The following is a 13,069-nucleotide window of genomic DNA, read 5'->3' on the forward strand; positions in this document are numbered from 1 at the left end:
TGATAATGAATATGAAATTTATTAGTATCTATATAACTTGCCCTGCAGGGACACTGTTTCTCTGTTTAAACAATATTTTATTTTCAGTAATTCCATACATAGTCAAATTATATTTCTGTTCAGAGACATAATTTAGAAAACAGTCAATAACTTGTTAACCTCTCCTGGACATTACACATTCACATCATTTCATAGGTTATTGTAACAAACTATTTAGAATTTCAGTAACAGGAACACATCTAATAATATGTCCTACTCCATGGATGTTCCATGATATCTATTGTTTGTTATCCCTGCCTAGAAGGAACATGAAATTGCCTTGTTCATTTATCCAGTCTGCATCAATTTCTTGGAACCAGTTTGTCCAATTTTCTTGAAACTTGGCTGGATCATAAATATGAACAGGGAAATAATTATTAAGGTCATTTAGTGCCTTCAAAATCTGCCATTTGGTTCTGAGTTATAGCCCTTTGATTTTTGAACAGAACGACATTTTTTAAGGAAAATTGATAAGAATATAATGGAAACTAAATGATGTTTATCAAATGCTTTCCAAATCTAAATATTTGAGCTCAATTATTCAAATAATTATGAGTCCTAGAGTCGGCGTTCATGACATACTTGGGTTAAAATGTTGTTTGCAGGTTGTTGCCTCCAAAACCCGTGAAGGGAATAGGTTGAAACTTTACATATTTGTCCTCCATAATAAGCAGGAGTCCCATGACTCTGAATTACCTATTCACAGAGTTATGCCTCTTTCGTACTATCTTAAGGACAGCTGTTGTTCTTTTTAGTTGTAGCCCTTTGTAAATCTAAAATTGACAAAATTGATATATTTCAACACTGATGAGCTAGATTTTAATATAAGTGGGATGTTCAAATTGTAATGCAATTCGATGTGTTTAGTGAGAAGGGATTTAAGTAGCGCAATCCTTCATTTGTTGAAGCACTCAACAGCATGTGCTATGCTCAATTTTAGCATTTGATACAATTTTCAAATGAATTTTGATAGTCATTTTAGAGATACAATGGATACACTGGACTGGAATATGACTGACCCAAAATATCTGCGGGTCCGGTATTTCCTTGCAGCAATGTACTTGTTTAGTCTTGGAAATAGAAAAAATAATCGCAGGAATGGGGGAGGGCAAAATCTGATAGATACGGAGGTTGAGGAAGCAGCTCAACCACATTTTCCTGCTTTAGAAAGTCACGTACAATGGCCGCCTTGTGGCAAGGAAAGATTGTCGTGCAACAGCCGGATATCACACAGACACGTGGCTGGCCTTCGTTTGTTGAAGTATATTCAGTCCCTCTTTCGCGTGTTTGGTATCTAATATCTTGAAACTAATGCCTTGGCTCATAAAAATGTACCCATGTCTCTTCTAATTAAACATTCAAGTTGTACTTGATTGAATGTTTGCAAACTGTCTGGTCTTTGTAGTTTTACATCAAGGTTATGCACGTGCCCTAAGATAAAGAACATTAAAATGCAGTAAAATAGACCTTATTATGCCCCCACTTCAAAGAAGAGGGGGTATATTGCTTTGCATTTGTCTGTCGGTCCGTAGACCAAATGGTTTCCGACTGATAACTAAAGAGCCCTTAGGCCTAGGAACTTCAAACTTGGCAGTAGCGTAGCCGGGCATACGCCAGTACGCCGTAGGCGTACTAAACGAAAATGAATTTTAAAAAATCAAAAAGTCTTAAATGTTGAAAACAGTAGTCCAAATCAGTACCCTAACCCGTGTTAGGCATCGCCTTGAGTTTTGACGGAGAAAAAAGGATTTGCTGACAAAAAATATTTTGTTATTAAGCGATTTAAATAGTATATCGGTATTTTTGTTGCAAGTGTAGACCAGCTAGTACTATATAAGGTAGGACAGTGTCATGTGTATTGACTTGTTGTTATCTTAACGTAGAATCCTATTATATTCAGAATGTTGTTTACATAAGAAGTTATATACTAGCGGGAAAAATCAAATGGCGTCCCCATGTAAAACGTCCGAAGAACATGAGCCTCCTTATGTTGATATTTTTAACTGCACCATTTAAACGATGAACAGAAAGTCAATTTATTAAAGTCAGATTGGCCCGATGTCCATAAATATGCATTTAAATCGAGGTAAGTTTATGCAGAAATTTAAAGTAGGTAAAATAATGCAATTTATCATTATATTCAAATGTATTTTTTTTTCTATCAAATTACATCAAATATTATTCTATTTTATTTTTAACTAGATCTGTAATAAAACTGAAATAAAGAGTCATTTTAAACGTTGTCTAGGGCGTACGGACGAAGCTACCTTTACCAGGAAAGTGAGAAAGTTGGTTACATGGTGGACAGATGGGGCACTTGCGTTGGACCGTCCACCAGCTCCTGATACACTTCTAGGAACATTACCACTGGCTAATGAGCAGTACTATCCCAATGTCCGTCGTTGTTTGTTAGTACTGCTCAGTATGCCAGTTACGACTACAGCTGAAAGATCATTCAGCACCATGAAGAGATCTACCATGACTTCAGAACTTGGCATAATGAATATTTACAGAGACATGAAAATTTATTCTGAGTACATAGTTGACAAATTTGCTGCAAGAAAACTACGCCGCCTTGCATTTGTCTTCAGAGAATAACCATCTCTGCATAGACATAAACAACATCTCCCCTGGGTTACTCCTGACATACAAAGACAAGTACGTAAACGGGACAAGTTGTATGCAAAACTTAAAAAAAGAATTGTTGCCCCAAATTCTGATCCCCATTTCAAAACTCTTAAAGCCGTCATCCAAAGAAAAATTCGTAACTCGTATTGGAAGTATTTGGAGTCAGTTATATTCAGTGGGGATTCCCAACCAGATCAAAACAAAAAGTTTACAGCTTTGTTTAACATAACAAAACAGATAGCTGTGGTGTTGCCCCCTTAAAATCAGAAGGTCAAACTCACACAAATCCTAAGGATAAAGCAAATATCCTAAATAAACAGTTTGAATCTGTTTTCTCTCGGCCTCAACCTTTAAGCCTAAAACAAATATGCAAACATGCAGTAAACCACCCTCCATATTGCATGCCCCCCTATCATAATAACGGTTGAAGGCGTTGATAAGTTACTATCAGGTTTAAATCCTAGTAAAGCACAAGGCCCAGATCAAAAATCGCCACGGGTCCTTAAAGAACTCCACAATGAAATAGCACCTATCCTCGCCCATATATTCAGGTTATCTTTAGAAACAGGTATTGTGCCTGATGATTGGAAAAATGCAACAATAGCCCCAGTATATAAAAAAGGTCACAAATCAAAAGCCAGCAATTACAGACCAATATCCCTTACTTGTATCTCCTCTAATCCAGCTAGCTTACGGAACGTCGGTGGTTCTACTCAGGTACCCGTTCGTGCCTGAAATAATGCACGGAAGGGCACCTGAGGTCTTCCTCCACCAGTAAAGCTGGAACGTCGCGATATGACCTATACAGTGTCGATGTGACGTAAAACCCAAAACAAACAAACAAACAAACAAACAAACTCTCCTCTAAATTAATGGAACATATTGTAGTCTCAAACTTGATGACCTATTTTGACAAGTATAGTATCCTTAGTCCCTACCAACATGGCTTTCGGTCAAAACGTAGCTGCGAAACCCAACTGCTGAGTTTCTCCCAAGAGGTTTTTGACAACCTAGACAGTGGACAACAGACAGACGTGATTGTGATGGATTTTTCAAAGGCCTTCGACAAAGTCGACCATCACAAATTGATCCATAAGCTAAACACAATAGGTGTTAACAAACAGGTATCCACCTGGGTCAGGTCATTTCTTCGCCACCGTAGCCAAAGGGTTGCAGTGGAAGGTCAAATCTCCGACCAGCTACCAGTGTTATCCGGTGTCCCTCAGGGTTCAGTCCTAAGACCCTGTCTGTTCCTGGCATATATCAATGATTTGCCAGAAACAGTCAAAAGTAAAACCAGGTTATTTGCGGATGACACTATAGTCTACTTGACAATTAAAGACCAGACTGACGCTGACAGACTACAGGACGACCTACATAAACTTGAAGTTTGGGAACGGGACTGGGCTATGGAGTTCAACCCAGACAAGTGTGAGGTGCTGAGGATCAACCGTAAAAAGAACCCCACCATCTTGCCATACACCCTTCATAATAAAACTCTCGAATCAGCAGAATCTGCAAAATACCTTGTAGTAACTATCTCTAAAGATCTAAACTGGACACAGCATATAAATAGCATCACCTCCAAGGCCAAAAATTCTCTAAGATTCATCCAGAGAAACGTCAAAACCCAAAACAGGCAACTCAAAACATCAGCCTATGCTACTTATGTCCGACCACAACTAGAATATTGTTCCACCATATGGCACCCCTGGCAGAAACATCTAAGTCATAAGATTGAAAGTGTCCAACGAGCTGCGGCCAGATATGTCTGTAATAATTATAATTTCGACAGTAGTGTAACCCAAATGCTAAATGAACTTGGGTGGCCTTCCCTAGAAAGCCGCAGACTCCAATCCTCTCTAGTAGTGTTCTACAAAATCCAATACAAACTTGTATATGTTGACCATAACCATCTGACCCCAACTAGAAATCTGAACTTCCTGATCCCCCAGTCCCGTACCCAATATCATCTAAATTCCTACTTCCCTAGAACCCTCAGGTATTGGAATAGCCTTCCATATCAGGTCAAATCCAGTCCCAGCCTAGATACCTTCAAGGATAGGCTGGCGACAGCCACCTTCTAGTCCCCCTCCCCAGTATGTTTTTAATCTTGCACTATTCTTTTTATCCTGCACCTTTTTTATCTGTGATCTTTATCTTTTAGTATGCACTAATTCTTTTAACACAGTTTTCCTGACAAGCGCCTCCCAGTCATAGTCAGAATTGATTGTTCGGGAGTAACATGTAGATGTAGATGTAGATATCATAGATATCCCACACCCGTGCCGATTTTGCAACTCCGTAAAAATGGTATTGCACTGGCATATATTTTGACAAGACATCATTTGCGTTACATAAACATAACACTAAGACGCGCTAATTGTTAGAGTTATACTATATGCGCTTCAATGAAAAATGTTTCTTTATCACTTCAAACGGTCTTTGTTTTTGGTAAGTGATAAAAAGAATATTAAATGCGTGTAAGTTCATTACTAAATTTATTGAACGAGTTGAATAAAATATTATGCTCGCCCGAGGCTCACATAATATCATTTTATTCAACTCTTTAAATAAATTTAGTGTTAAACTTACACTCTTTCAATATCGCTTATTATTAGATAAGAAGGGAATTAAATATGTTGTCAAATGTCTCCTGATTGCGTTATTTTGCATCTATAAAGCCAAATTTTCTCGGGGGAAGACCCCCGAACCCCCTACCATTTACAGAGGGAGGGAGTCCCCTAACCCGCCAGAGGCTCGCGTAATATATCATTTTATTCAAATCATTAAATGAATTTAGTATTTAACTAAAACTCTTTCAATATCCTCTATTTATTAGATAAGAAGGGAATTAAATATGTTGTCAAATGTCTCCAGATTGCGTTATTTTGCATCTATAAATCCAAATTTTCTAGGGGAAAGAAGACCCCGAACCCCCTGCCATTTAAAAAGGCCTTAAACAACCCCCCAAGGCGTATAATTACTTTTTGCCGCGCTACGCCACTGCTTGGTATGGTGATTGGTCATGACCAGTAGATGACCCCTATTGATTTTGGGGTCAAAGGTCAAGGTCACATTGACCTTGTAGGTAAAAACGGTTTCCGATCAATAACTAAAGAACGCTTAGGCCTAGGAACTTCAAACTTGGTATGGTGATTGGTCATGACCAGTAGATGACCCCTATTGATTTTGGGGTCAAAGGTCAAGGTCACATTGACCTTGTGGGTAAAAACGGTTTCCGATTAATAACTAAAGAACACTTAGGCCTAGGAACTTCAAACTTGGTATGGTGATTGGTCATGACTAGTAGATGACCCCTATTGATTTTGGGGTGAAGGGGTCAAAGGTCACATTGACCTTGTAGGTAAAAACGGTTTCCGATCAATAACTAAAGAACACTTAGGCCTAGGAACTTCAAACTTGGTATGGTGATTGGTCATGACCAGTAGATGACCCCTACTGATTTTTGGGTCAGAGGTTAAGGTCACATTGACCTTGTTGGTAAAAATGGTTCCGATCAATAACTAAAGAACGCTTAGGCCTAGGAACTTTAAACTTGGTATGATGATTGGTCATGACCAGCAGATGACCCCTATTGATTTTGGGGTCAAGGGGTCAAATGTCAAGGTCACATTGACCTTGTAGGTAAAAACAGTTCCCGATCAATAACTAAAGAACGCTCAGGCCTAGGAACTTCAAACTTGGTATGATGATTGGTCATGACCAGTAGATGACCCCTATTGATTTTGGGGTCAAGGGGTCAAAGGTCAAGGTCACATTGACCTTGTTGGTAAAAACGGTTTCCTATCAATAACTAAAGAACGCGTAGGCCTAGGAACTTCAAACTTGGTATGATGATTGGTCATGACCAGCAGATGACCCTTTTGGGTGAAGAGGTCAAAGGTCACATTGACCTTTTAGGTAAAAACGGTTTCTGATCAATAATTAAAGAAGGATTAGGCCTAGGATCTTCAAACTTGGTATGATGATTGTTCATGACCAGCAGATGACCCCTATTGATTTTGGGGTCAAAGGTCAAGGTCACATTGACCTTGTAAGAAAAATCTGTTTTCCATCAATAATCAAAGAAGGCTTAGGCCTAGGATCTTCAAACTTGGTATGATGATTGGTCATGACCAGCAGATGACCCCTTTTGTGTCAAAGGTCAAGGCCACATTGACCTTGTAGGTAAAAACGGTTTCCGATCAATAACTAATGAAGGCTTAGGCCTAGGAACTGCAAAGTTGGTATGATGACTGGTCATGACCAGCAGATGACCCCTTTTGGGTCAAGAGGTCAAAGGTCAAGGTCACATTGACCTTATAGGTAAAAAACGGTTTCGAATCAATAACTAAGGAAGGCTTAGACCTAGGAACTTCAAACTTGGTATGATGATCCGTCATGATCAGCAGATGACCCCTTTTGGTTCAAAGGTCAAGGTCACATTGACTTGAAATTAAAAACGGTTTTCACTCAATACGTAAAGGAAGCTTAGGCCTAGGAACTTCAAACTTGGTATGATGATTGTTCATGACCAGCAGATGAACCCTATTGATTTTGGGGTCAAGAGGTCAAAGGTCAAGGTCACATTATGTAATATAACAACTTGGCTGTCATTAATGAGGCATACATGATAAAATTTATGCATATATTATTTGGTAAGATTTGTAATAACTTAAATTGCTGCACACAACCTATGGGGTCACAATAGTTATTACCTTGTGGCTAGTCATGACCAGTAGATTACCCTTATTAATTTTTTGTTCACTGGGTCAGAAGTCATGCAAAATAACCTGAACACATGACTTATTGGCTGCCGATAGGGGGCATACATGTTTTACAAACATATCTTGTTTTATTAATAATTCGATTTCAATCAAATTCATTAGGATTTTACATAAAAGAACTATTTAAAGACATTGATTTATAACATAATAGTGACGAGTTGATCGAAAGTAGGGGACGAGTTGACCATATTAGGGACGTGTTGACTCTTTGAGGACGAGTTGACCAAAAGTAGGAGACGAGTTGACCAAAAAGGCGACGAGTTGACCACGGGACGAGTTGACCGGATTTGTGACTATATTAGAAAAAGATCACCTATTGTATTCAGGCAATTTATTTTAAGCAATCATTTGGCGGTTTTTATCAGGAGACGTTTCATGTTATTCTGTTAGGAGATGGGATATCCATCGTGCACTTATTTTCTTCGTTATAAAATCTCGTTTTAGAATGGTATGTTGAGGTTCTTTTGAGATGCCTACTGTTCGAGCTATCTGCCTGACTGTAAATCTTGTATCAGAAAATACAACTTCCTTTACTTTTGCATGGTATTACGGGATGTTGCTGTCTTTTTACGATGTCCACGGGAGCATCTTCTGGGGACATTTTACTTCTTAGAAATTTCTTACACAATCTTGTAACTGATGCATAGAACATATCATGTCCATAAATAGAACATATTTCTTAACATATGTCATGAGCACGTATATTAAGAACACAGCGGTTTTTAATATAAGAGCGTATTTGGTCAGCGAAAACTGAAGCAGTACAAACTGTTTTAGTTGTATTGAACGGATTTACACAGGAGTTATATCAACTGAAAGGCTAATTGATGCCTCTACACGAGACAAATAACTTTTGGGTGCAAAAGTATGAGATATGCCCTTAATTGCATTACAATTTGGACACCCCTCGTATGTTGACATAAATGTCTGTATCACTAAGAAAAAGATACACATTACATTTCATCATAATAAATTATACTGTACATTTATAACGTAATAACCTCAAGAGAAAATCCTATCCAGATACAAATATTGAACTGTTTTGTGAGTTTTTTTAATCAAAATTTACTAGAAGTTTATTGATGAGGGAAAATGTTAGTTACAGCTATGATCCACATTTGTGTTTTTCAACTATGCCATAAGGATAATTTATAGGCATTTCTGTCTAGAAGCCCAAAAGTTTACTCATAGTGGACAATTTTGAACAGAAAGGAGACCAATTCATCAAACATTTATGTAACAAAGTTCACAATGGTATTATTAGTATCTTCATAGGGTAGTGACTCTCCATAGTATATCCAAAAATCTACATGTATATTTCACAATTAGCATTGCCAAATAAATCAGAGTTAATTTATATGTAAACTTTGAATTCATTGAATTTGCATGTGTTTCTCTACTCTTCATTCAAAGAATTGAAATTCTTGGTACTTTAAACTAACGACCAAATGAAAGTACACACGTCATAATAATACATGTAATTAAATCACAAGTATGTTATTTATGTTAATATAAGGTATTTCTATTACGAGAGCTTTTTATCATAACAAGAAAAGCACTGTTGACACACCAATCACTAAGAGGATTTAACTAAGTGATTTGTTTCAGTAGGCAGGGAATGTCATTTCTACGAATTTGTTTGTCAATTCTACATGTCACTCGTGTGATAAAATATACATTCAGCAAAATTTTAATTGAAAAAGTTTTTCTTTGTAAGCACTGTTTAGATTTTCATTAAGTTTTGTAAGGCACGTTAATGACAAGCAATGACAGCTGATCATTTAGACCTTACGACTTTTGGATTAAATGTCCCTGAAATGAACCACTACAATTAATAGAACTTAGTAAGTGTTGATGTTAGTTGGTGGTGTTGATGTTTTTATTTGCCTTTTTTCTTCTTTTTAGGGGAGGGTGGTTACATACTTTTATTTGTAAAGCTGATAAAAAAAGTTATTTTGCTAGTTTTTATAAACATCAACATCTAGATATATAAGTGTGTTGTTTTTAATAATAAAAATAAACAATTTCAGTGCTCCTAAAATCGAAATCCATGTTACTAATAGCCACGCGTATATCTATAAAATTTGAATATACTTGTACCAAAATAAAGGATAAAGTTCTTTTATTTATAATGATCTTAATTTCATTTTAATTATTACCCTCAAAAAGTTTTTATTTTATTCTAACATTCCTACAGTTAACATGAATTAAACCATTATTAATTCGGAAGAGTTTTTAACGATTCAATAAATCTTAAAGTTTAGAAATATTTAAGATTAATTTGTTTTTAATGGACGACAGTAACCGAAGGACCTTTAGAAATAATGCCCGTATCAATATCATAACTAGTACTTCAAACAAATTATACTAGCAACCCAATCATGCGCGCCTGTAATATCTCATTAAAATAAAATCGTTCACTATGCTCTATATATAGGAGAGGTTCAGGTAGATAAAAATCCATTAGCACTAATGATTATCTGCCTTGTTTCATTAATCGGCTGATAAGCCAACTACCTGTGATACACGTGGCTAACACTGGCATAAACTTCCAGCCAGATACAGTGTGGCAGCTAACACGTTATCATAGGAAAAAGCTGTATAATATCAAAAAATAATATCAAAAATTAAATGTATTAAGACACCTTGACAAATTTACCAAATGCATTGTTTTAAACAGTAACTCACTATTGTTTTTATTATCCCGCAGTACTTTTCCCAAAATTTCATTTATTTCAATAGAAAAGATATTATATTGATTTTGTGAATCAAGTCACAGATATATAAACAATCTTAAATTTAGCTCCATGATCAAGTGGACGTGGAGTATTTCCCATTTTTTCATCTCCTATCATAGTTTTAACTATATGATCCTGCCGAAGATAAACTTGTGTAGCAAACGTGCATGGATCCAGTCCGGCCTGCCAGTGTCCACATTGAAGAAATTTATACTTGTGTCTTTCAGCACGTTTGTTTATGAAAACTGTTAAAACAGAATAGTGTAATCATTGTATTTCGTAAAAAAGGGGATTTATAGTCTATCTATACATGACATAACATCACGTAATGTTATAAAACGATATAAAGTACATACCAAAATGTTGTACTTTTATGTGGTAATTTTTGCTTTCTTTTGCAATACTTTTTCTTTCTTAATATAAAAAGATGACGTAGGAACATGTGCCAGCATTTATCAAACGATCTCTCTCGTTAAATACCAGTCAAATGATGTGTATGCATTTTTATGACACTTACTAGTAGTTAATTAAGAGGTTTTAAAGTACTTAATGCTAATCCTTATTAAGAGTTTAGTTAGTGACGAATCTTTGCATCTTCAATTAATCCTACTTAAAACACTTTATGTATTAGTAGCCCCTACGTCACACCGACTACTCTATGTTAGTATATAAAGTAAGAAGTTTCGACCAGTATGTAAAATAACAAACAATATCACGGGGGAGGAAGTGTTACACGAAGGATGGAGTTCTTATGATAACTTGTTTGGAGTTCTTATGATAACTGTCACGGAGTTCATGGAAAACGTTACGGATTTCTGTGGAAAACTTTTCTATTTACTTGGAGAAATCACGTGAAAAATGGTCATTTTTACCTTTAAATGGGGAGTTTGAGGTGCTAAATTAAACTTTGATAATTAAGCTTGCCCTACATATTGTATAATGTTTCAGAAAAAACTTTTATTCCATTTTTCATCGCCTTTTTATAAAAAAAATTAGTAGTTTTGTGTAAAATTTCCAAATTACTTGCTCATTCATACATATTGACCTCTTCATTTGTGATCTTCTTCGTTGCTATACTTAATTACATAATTATATTGGAGAGTTGCAGACATAAAGCCCAGGCTAATAAATTTATACCCGATTTTTCAAATGTCATGGAGTTCTTGTGATAACTCAAAATATGTCCTGGAGTTCTTATGATAACTTTTGTTACTGCCAGTGTGTTTCTTGTGCTAAATTACGGCCCGTTTAAGCGTATTTTATTAGTCAACAAGTGTGTAAATCATTATGAAGCATAGTACGCGTATCATTTGCACACATATTTGGTTATATAACGGTGGTTTAGAGTGTATTTCAGTTCAAGAGATAGTTTTCTTACCTCCGTTTCTTGTGGGTTTTTTTGTGTTTGGGTTTTTGGGTTTGTTTGATTGTTGTTTTTTTCCATTTCATTGGAATGACTGAAAACATACTTGTTGTAGAGCATTTACTTACATGATAAAAATACGCTTTTAATTTAATATCTGAGCATGATTTCTTCATGTATACATTATTCCTGGCAGTTCTAGAGAACATAAAGTAATTATGCTATCGGTCTGCCGAAACAAATTACATGTAAATGGTTGCAGCAAAATAGGAAGTAGTATGCATTACCTTTATCTAAATTTAATGAATGAGGTGGGTGTCATCTTTAGATATTCAATGGATATCTTAATTTCTAAAAGGTATAAATTTTGTCATAGAAACGTATCAAGTTCTATGACAATGATATGACAATAGAAAGTAAGCCTTTAATGGTGACTCACATATATTATTAAATTCTTACTTTCTATTGTCATATCATTGTCATAGAACTTTATACGTTTCTATGACAAAATTTATACCTTTTAGAAATTAAGATATCCATTGAATATATAAAGATGACACACACCTCATTAAATTTAGATAAAGGTAATGCATACTCCTTCCTTTTTTGCTGCAAACCATCCATTTACATGTAATTTGTTTCGGCAGACCGATAGCATAATTACTTTATGTTTTCTAGAACTGCCAGGAAATCATGCTTAAATATTAAATTCAAAGCGTATTTTTATCCTGTAACTAAATGCTCTACAACAAGTATGTTTTCAGTCATTCCAATGAAATGGAAAAAAACAACAATCAAACAAACCCAAAAACCCAAACACAAAAAAAAAACACAAGAAACGGAGGTAAGAGAATATCTCTTGAACTGAAATACACTCTAAACCACCGTTATATAACCAAATGTGTGTGCAAATGATACGCGTACTATGCTTCATAATGATTTACACTTATTGACTAATAAAATACGCTTAAACGGGCCGTAATTTAGCACAAGAAACACACTGGCAGTAACAAAAGTTATCATAAGAACTCCAGGACATATTTTGAGTTATCACAAGAACTCCATGACATTTGAAAAATCGGGTATAAATTTATTAGCCTGGGCTTTATGTCTGCAACTCTGCATTATAATTATGTAATTATGTATAGCAACGAAGAAGATCACAAATGAAGAGGTCAATATGTATGAATGAGCAAGTAATTTGGAAATTTTACTCAAAACTACCAAATTTTTTTATAAAAAGGCGATGAAAAATGGAATAAAAGGTTTTTCTGAAACATTATACAATATGTAGGGCAAGCTTAATTATCAAAGTTTAATTTAGCACCTCAAACTCCCCATTTAAAGTTAAAATGACCATTTTTCACGTGATTTCTCCAAGTAAATAGAAAAGTTTTCCACAGAAATCCGTAACGTTTTCCAGGAACTCCGTGACAGTTATCATAAGAACTCCAAACAAGTTATCATAAGAACTCCATCCTTCGTGTAACACTTCCTCCCCCGTGAATATA

The sequence above is a fragment of the Ruditapes philippinarum genome, unplaced genomic scaffold (assembly GCF_026571515.1).
Source record: "Ruditapes philippinarum isolate M1 unplaced genomic scaffold, ASM2657151v2 ctg587_1_1_1_1, whole genome shotgun sequence".
Classification (NCBI taxonomy): Eukaryota; Metazoa; Mollusca; class Bivalvia; order Venerida; family Veneridae; genus Ruditapes; species Ruditapes philippinarum.